Genomic DNA, 9054 nt, shown 5'->3' on the forward strand with positions numbered 1-9054 from the left:
GAAATTCAGAGAGCATTTATTCAAGAAAATGGCCATATCCAGTAAGAATAATGAACTTTTGGTGGTGTTTTAACTTTCCTTATTCCCATTCTCCCCTTGTAGTAAAACAGTGAAATCTGGTAGTTACTAAAGGGAATGGAAGGGGGCTGAAGCACTCCTCAGGCCCTTTTTTAGAGAATTACTATTATTTTACTTGTCTGGCAGTTCCCTGGAATATACTACCTATACCATTTCTCTTTATTTAATCTGACTGGGACCTATCCCAGTGTGAACAGCCTCTTCCTCAGGGGCTTTTGTTGAAACAATCAGTAGTAACTGTTTAACATCATGGCCATCTAAGGCAATGAATAACAGATGGAGCAAATAATAGACTAGTCAAAGAGCCCCAAAGTAAAACCTTGATAATAAAATATTTATAAAGGCATTTAAAAAACTCTAACACATTTCTGGAAATTTTGATGCCTGCATGCATGTGTAGGGCTGTGCTCTATGGCTGAATGCACATTCAGGAAATACCTGAGAAGGACCTAAGCTTTCATCTCTCACTAACCTTGAGGCTCTATGAAAGTAGGAAGTGAAAACTATGGCAAAGTTGTCAATTACCTGCTTGAGTGTGAGTTTTTGTTTCTTGTTTTGTCACAGAGCATGTGCCTGCACTTGAGGGAGAGATAGAGAGTCAGAGAGACATAGAGAGAAGGAATGTGATAAATCACTCCCAGGGCACGGGGGTGGTGGCCATGCTGCAATCTCTTCTCCTCTATTCTTCTTTGGGATTTTGGGCATGTACACCCATGTGCCAGGCATGATCGTCAAGCTTCCATATCTGGGACCTGAACCATGTTTGGCCATGTGGGAGGGAGTCCAGCACCTTAACCACTATACCACCTGCTGGCCCCACCTGCTTGAGTACAGATGGCATGCCCCCAACATGCACACAGAGATCCATCATAAAGACTAGGAGATTTACAGCTTCAAAGTGTTTAAGGAAGCATTGATTAGTTGACCACTAAGCTAACCAAGCAGAGACTTCGGTGGTCACATATTACAAAGAATGCAGACATTACAGGATTAGTTTAATCATGAAGCAAACAACAGCAAACAGCAACAACAATCCCTGGGGAGGTAGAAGAATGATCTGATTTCCAGAGTTGCTACATTATTTAAAACATTCAGTTTTCAACAACAAAAAATTATGAGACATGAAAAAAAAATAAAGTATGACACACACAGGAAAAAAATCAATAAATTGGAACTGTCCCTGAAGAAGCCCAAATGTTGAATTTACTAGACAAGTACTTTAAACCAGTTATTATACAAATGCTCATGAACTAAAGGGAATCATATCTGAAGAACTGAAGGACAGTATGAGAACAATATCTCAGCAAATAGAGAATACAAATAAAAGACATAAAAATCATGAAAATGAACTAAATAAATATTCTGGAGTCAAAAAGTATAAAATGGAAATGAAAAATTCACTTGAAGAGTAAAATAGTACATTTCAGTATGTAAAAGAAAAAAAAATCAGTGAACTTGAAAACAGGTCTATTGAGATTAATCGGTCTAAGGAACAAGAAACAAAATAATAATAATAATAAATGAATAGAGCCTCAGGAACCATTAAGTACACCAACATCATCAGAAGGAAGAGAAAGAGAAAAAGAAGTAAATGACTATTTGAACGAATAGTGGCCACAATCTTTTAAAATTTGATGAAAAACAATCTACACTTCCATGGAGCTCAAAACAAACTCTAAGGGGCCAGCAGGTGATGTGGTGGTTAAGGCTGTGGACTCCCACATGGCCGGTTGCGATTTTAGTCCCCAATCCAGTGGCTTGAAAATCACGCCAGGAGCTTGTGCATACATGCCCCCAAATCCCAAGAGAAAGGAAGAGAAGGGATTAAAGCATGGCCATCCCCCCTGGGGAATGATTTCTCACTATCCCTTTCTCTGTCTCTGTTGAGTCCATGTGCCCTATGGCAAAAACCTAAAACAAAATAATACAGAACAGAAACATTCCAAGTAGGATAGATTTAAAGATATTGACATATATATCTATATACATATATATAGATATATATGTGTATATATAGATATGTAATATATATCTATGGTGAATTCATCGAGTTATTTTTAGAATGGGAGAGGGGCTGCCTGCATAGTGGAATGGTTAAGCACTGTGCACTGGGCGCCAGATCCCATATCACAAATAAAGTTCAATTCCTGGTCCCAGCAGCATGAAAAACATGCCACATGTGTGCACATGCATGCCCAGTGTCCTGATGGAATGAAGAAATGGAGGAAAAGGATTGTGATGTGGGTGAGGGGGAGTGGGGGCACAATTAAAAAAAGAATGAAAGCCTGTCACGTGTCAGCCAAAGATGGCGGTGCCCAGGTGAGTTGAAGAAAGGTTGTGTGAGCCACGGCCTGACTGAGGAGGACCCAGCCGAGGCACCGACTGTGGAGAGAAAAGCATAAAATAGAAAATCAAGAACCAGATGAAACTATCAAGGAAAACTTAATTTTCAATATCATATCCAGAAAAATTAACCAACTGCCAGAAGCTGAAAGGAATCTGCTGGAACAAGGATCGACATATGTTGGACTTAATGCAGCTTTCTGTGGCCTAATAGCCAACAGTCTTTTCTGACGCATCTTGAATATGACAAGCCCCTATAGCTGCTGGCTTTCCAATGGCAATAATCCCATTTTTTACATCACATGTAGCTTACAAAAGTTTTGTAAATTTTCCTTTGAATACAGGTGACTTGAATTGTGAAACCTGTGCCATAATACGGTTGGGATTGGTTGGTCTTGTTTTTGGTGGTCTCTACCGTTTTCTTGGCTATGTCTGTGAATGGTGGCCTAGCAGAAAGGTATGAATCAACCTTGCTACCAGAGAAAGGAAACATCATAACTTACTAGATAAGAATTTCTAAGCCAATCTTCAGAAAGATGTTATTTCCCATTTTGCTCCAGACTGCATTTGCATCATACTTAGGGTCTAGACAATATAAACTACTTATAAAAGCCCTTCAGTTACCTGAGCCTGGCCTAGAAATTCAATGATTTTAAGCAAATATGTATACAAATAAACTGGTAAAAAAAATGAAAGAAAGGCTAACAAGAATAAAGTGAAAAGAAAAGCAAAAGGGGAAAACTTCAAGGTAGACAGTTATTTATCACTTTAAAATCAGGGCTGTGGCATTTAGTATATGAGAGAACTTGGAAGTAAATTTCAGAAAAGCTCTACAAAGCCTACATAGTAAAGAGTACTCCCATTTCAAAAGTGTACTGACATTTAGAATGGTGGTCTGATATTAAGCCGTTGATGACACTGGTCCTAACATTTATAGACCACATAACTGAGCTATTTGTTATTCAAAATTATTCTCTTGGTGGATTATTTGATATTTTATTTTTAATCTCACTCTGACTTCCCATTGTCTCTTGATAAATACAGGTGAAACTCAGTTTTTAGAAATCATAATATTCTTTAAAGCTCAACAGAGAAGATTTTTATATCACCTGATGCTTGGGATTATTTATAACACTGCTTTTCTGCATAGTCACAGATAATTGATAAATTATCATATATTTATTATTGGAACACATCCTTTAATTAACATACTAATTACACACCCTAGATATTATGCATCCATGTATAAATTCATGTACACGTCACTGAATTGTATTCCATTTGCTAACAGCTGCTAGGTTTGACCCACTCCTGATGTTTAGGAATTTAAATGCTTCTATTTCAAAAGGTAGAGTCTTTATGTAAGTTGGACAATAATAAGAATACTATCTCACTTCCATATCACTCTACCTTCCACACATTGTGAGTAAACACTACCTATCTCCCAGTGCAGAAATATCACACAAACTCAGAAGGGACAGCAAAGAAGGAGGTGCAGAAATCAAACATAAGCAGGCCCATCAACAGATAAATCTCCTCTTTTATCAGCGACAGAACTCATAATTTAGCATTATGCCACTCATTAATTTTGCCTAACATAATGATAACACCCTAAGAGAAAAGGAAAAAAAAGAAACTATAAGGGGCCAGGTTTCTAGGAATCTTCTAGAAACCTGCCTTTGGTTACAACATCTGGTAATCCCCAGAGCCCCACCCATGCATTACAAACCTTAATGTCCTCTGCACTTCAGTTAGCTGTTTTATAAGGGCTCAAAATTACTTTAGGGTCTCAATGAATAGAAAGATTTCTTATACCAGCCTTAATTTCTACTCAAACATCAGCACTGTGGGAAAGCCTATAAGAATGAACTCCATTTATTATCTCTAATGTCAAAATTGAAAAGGAAAATCACCATTAGTCAATGGGAATTAGGAGTAGAAAGGAAATTATTTATTGTATGAACAAAAGGACTTTAAATTGAAGCCCAGACACAAGACTACAAACACATACCCAGATGCTCTGTTATTCATTCCATACATCAAATGGTGTACTTCTTACTCCCATGTACTGCACCCTCTCTTTGGATTCCTCACATTCATGACTACAGTGACTGGGTTTGTCACAACATCCTCTTATGCTTAAGACATAGATAGCTGGAGAAAAGCCTAAGCAACCACCATGAGCACTATACCCTACTCCTCCTCTGAGCCCAACCCATTTAAAAGAAAGAACCCAATCCATCCTCAGATCCCAAAAGCACTTCTTTGAACAGTTTCTAGACACTTCCCACCAGATTTGTGACCCAAAGGTGACAGCAGCCCCTACTGCTTGCTCCACAAGTACGAATTGAGGCGTAGGAAGTCTGAGAATTGCTAGAGTCAAAAGAGAGACAGACAAAAATAAACAAAGAGAGGTATATAAAGAGACACACCCAGGTCAGTGCTGGCAGATGGTTCTGTGTCCTCAGGTATGTGTGCTGTACCTACAACCCCAGAGGAGTGTGGTACCCCAAATTAATCTCCCCTCAAGTTTACTGTGAAACACAATCTATTCTTCACATTTAAGTGAGACTATTCAGGTGTCCTGAGGGCCTTTCCTAAATTTACTTAAATGAATAATTTCCAACAGAGAGAGAGAGAGAGAGAGAGAGAGAGAGAATAGGAGAGAAAAAAAGCAGAGATCAAATCAAAACAACTTTCTTGGGAGCTAACCTATGAACTATAAGAAGTTTAGAATAATTCTTGGTGCTGAGGTTTGGATTACGGTTTGTCCCAGAGGTTGATGCACTGGAAGCTTGATCTCCAGTGTAATGGCATTATTGAGTGGTGGGACCTTCAAGAGGCAGGGCATAGTAAATGGTGTTTTGATCATTGTGGAACTGCCCACAGGAATAGATGAATGCCTTCTTATGAGAGGGAATAAGTTCCTGCTGTCCTGGGAATGGTTTACTTTCCATGACAACCAGTCGTTTTAAAAGTAAGACAGGCCTTGGGACCAGCAGATGGCATAATGCTTACAGTACTAGACTTCCACATAGTTGGCCATGATTCCAGTCCCAGACCTGGCAGATTAAAATTCATGCCAGGAATGTGTGCATGTGTGCCCAAGATCCCAAGAGGAGAATGGAGGAGAAGGGGCTGCGTCACGGCCATCCCCCCGGGGGGGGGCTATTTCTTGCTTTATTCCTCTCTGTTTCTCCAGTGAGCACATGCACCCTATAGCAAAAATCTCTTTTAAAAAAAAAAAGCAGCAAGAGGTGCCAGCTATGGTGGCACTGATGGTTGGGTGCTGCTCTGCATTGCTGGGGCCACATGGAAGATTCCAGATCATATCCCAGTTTGACTGGCAACATGCTTATACATGTGAGTGCTCCTTGATCCTGGCTGGCTGGAAAGCTCAGGAAGAGACCATTGTAGTGTGGCAAGACTCTGTCAGAGGTCTGTGTGTGTGTGTGTGTGTTCCTCTTTCTCTCTAAATAAAGTAAATGTTTTTTAAAAAGTGAAGGGGACAGACAGTGGCATCGCAGTAATGCCCCTGGACCAACATGGAAAAGGTCCTTACTTTACATCCCAGTATCTCCCTGAGCATACTGGACATGTGCACATACTACTGATCTGGTGGTGAGGATGTCTGTCTCTATTTCATAGAAGAAAGAAATGTACTTTAAAAAGACAAGATGGCCACCTGATACCTGCAGGTGACTCTTTGCACATGCCTTGCCTTTTGTTCTGCTTCTGTTGGCCATGTTGTTATGTAGCTATGTAGTGTACAAACACCAGCCAGAAGCCAGTCCCACACCTTTGGATTTTCCAGCTCCCAAACATGAAACAAATCTTTTTTTTTTTCTTTATAAGTCTTCAATCTCTGGTATTTCTGTTTAGCAACACAATAAAAGACTAAAATACCTGGCCTCTACCCGTTAGATACCAGTAGTAACCCCCTACTCAGTTGTATCTAAAAATGTCTGCAGACATTGCCAAGTCACAGATGGCAAAATTCTCCACCTTGAGAACAACTGTCTTAGACCAAAAAGATTCTCCCATTCTGGCTGTAATCAGCATGCAAATTTATGTATTTCAAAAACAGATGCAAGATTAGCTATTGGGTTGTTGGAAAAGTCATGATGTGTTTTTCTATGCAAAAGTGCATTGAGACTTTTCTGATGATCCAATAGCTACCCTTATCAGTCCTTCTTGTACAGGGCCAGAAAGTGAAGTATTTTCATGACCCAGAAGTCTTTCTCAGCCACAAGAAAGGGTTCCTGCCACCTAATAAAGAATTTTCTTTTTAGGACTGTCTTGGTTTCCATTTCAACATAGTTTCCCACATAGTATTTAAGCGCCAAGTGATCCAATCAGGCTCCTCCATGCATTATTTCCTACCAAATAATTATGCACAATTGCTGTCTCAGCAAATTCTCATACTTGCCAACCAAATTCCTATATATACTGCTTCCAAAAAAATAGCAAGAGAGAAATTAGGCTGGAGAATTGATAGTAGGTTAAATGTAAAATTTATTTATCTAGGAACCTTATTGACTCTGCCTTTAGTTGGCTGTATATTCTTGAGCTAAAATGGGGTAATAATGAATGCCCTGCTTACCTACTGAGGTGTGGAGAGGATCACATGTGATAATGGATATAGAAGTACTTTGAAAGATATAAAGCACTATAAAGTTATAAGGTGCTTGTTATGTTTATTGAGGTTCAGGTATACAAAATAGAGAGGCAGAAGTAAGCTGTGAAGGATGGGATGGAATACTTTAATTACCAGGTCCAAAGTAAAAGGGTAGAAAAGAAAGGAATGGGGAGCCAGTTGGTGGCATGATAGTTAAGGTGGCTGGATCTCACATGGCTGACTGCGTGGTTCAAACATGTAATTTGAACCCAGCAGCTTGAAATACACACCAGGCATATGTGCAAATCCTCACAGGATTTGGGGTGTGTGCCCAAATCCCAAGAGGAGAATGGAAAAGAAGGGATTGTGGCATTCCCATTTCCTCCAAGGGATGCTTTCTCACTTTCTCCTCATCTCTGTGTATAGGTGTGTGTGTCTCTCTCTCCAGTGAGTGCATGCACCCTATAGAAAATAAAATAAAGTTTATTTTTAAAAAGAAAAGAATGGGATAGGATGGTAAGGCAACATGTTAGGCTTCAAAAATGAAAACCACATAGAGATAGATGGATGCCAAGTATGTACTAAAAGGTTTTTCTTTTTTTTTCTTTCTTTTTTTTTTAGATTTTTTTTTTTTTTTTGCTATAGGGTGCGTGTGCTCCCCAGACAGAGAGAGATAGAGAGACAGAAAGCGAGAAATCACCCCCCAGGGGGGATGGCCACGCCACAATCCCTTCTCCTCCCTTCTCCTCTCGGGATCTTGGGCACGCACGCACACGCGCCTGGCGTGAGTTTTAAGCCACCAGGTCCAGGACGCGAACCGCGGTTGACTATGTGGGAGTCCAGCAACATAGCCATTATGCTAACTGCTGGTCCCAAAAGGTTTTCTTTTGTTGGGACACAGAAGTGGCAAAGAACAAGTAGGCATGGGAACCAAAATAATAAAGGAAATACAATTTGACTTAAAAGCTCTAAGTCCTCAAAATTTTAATAATAGTGTTTCCCAAACTGTATGCCTTGGAATACAAGCATTTCTCTGTATATTACTAATAGGTATTTTCAGTGAATGAGTATGGGAAAAGTTGCATATTATAGAGTTGCTATACATACTAACAAAAAGACACTGGGAAGACCTGTAGTAAAGAAATTGTTCACTGCCAGCTCCCTAGCCTAGTGGTTAAGGGATCCCACATGACCAGCCATGACAGGATGGAGAAATAGAGAAAGGATTGTGGCATGATCACAAACCATCAAGGGATGCTTTCTTCCTCTTTTTCTCGCTGTCTCTCTCTGGTGAGTGTTCGTGCCCTCTGGCAATTCAAAAAATTGTTTAATTTTTTAATCCATTATTTCCTAAACTTATTTAACCTGAGAAGCCTATTTACTTATTTACATATTTATTTTAATTGCTGTTAAAATAAGATGAATAAATATAAAACTAAAAGTATTTCAGAATTAGAATGGACCAAAAGAAAATACAAGTCAATAAGGTGGCTGCTAAGTGTACATATAGTTGCATGGTATACAAACACAAACCATAATGGTAAATTAAACATCCCAGAGCTTGGATCAAATTTCTCCTGAGATGGCACAACTAGTTCTGGGCTCCCAAAGGCCAGGAAAAAGATAGAGTTAATGTGTACTGTAAAAGTGATAGAAATATATTAAATAAGTTTTTTAAAACTACATTGTACAGATCTTTAGTACATTGAGGTGTACACTGTGTACATCTCAGAGACAGTTGAAAGACAGCTCAAAAAGATGAGAGTAACAAAGGTTGTCTGGTAAATAGCCATAACTCACTGCTCTTGGGACCAGCAGTTAGTGTAATGGCTATGTCGCTGAACTCCCATGTGGTTGACTGGTTGACTGTGGTTCGAGTCCCGGACCCAGTGGCTTAAACTCACACCGGGTGTGTGTGCATGCATGCCCAAGACCACGAGAGGAGAATGGAGGTGAAGGAATTGCAGCGTGGCCATACCCCTGGGGGATAATTTCTCGCTTTCTGTCTCTCTCTG

General features: G+C 39.6%; 1 pseudogene; it reads left to right on the forward strand.

Moving 5' to 3' along the window:
- The first annotated feature begins 2383 nt into the window (after positions 1–2383).
- Positions 2384–3074, forward strand: LOC102474228 (transmembrane protein 126A pseudogene; annotated as a pseudogene).
- The last annotated feature ends 5980 nt before the right edge of the window (positions 3075–9054 follow it).

This window comes from Tupaia chinensis, unplaced genomic scaffold (assembly GCF_000334495.1).
Source record: "Tupaia chinensis unplaced genomic scaffold, TupChi_1.0 Scaffold143976_1, whole genome shotgun sequence".
Lineage (NCBI taxonomy): Eukaryota > Metazoa > Chordata > Mammalia > Scandentia > Tupaiidae > Tupaia > Tupaia belangeri.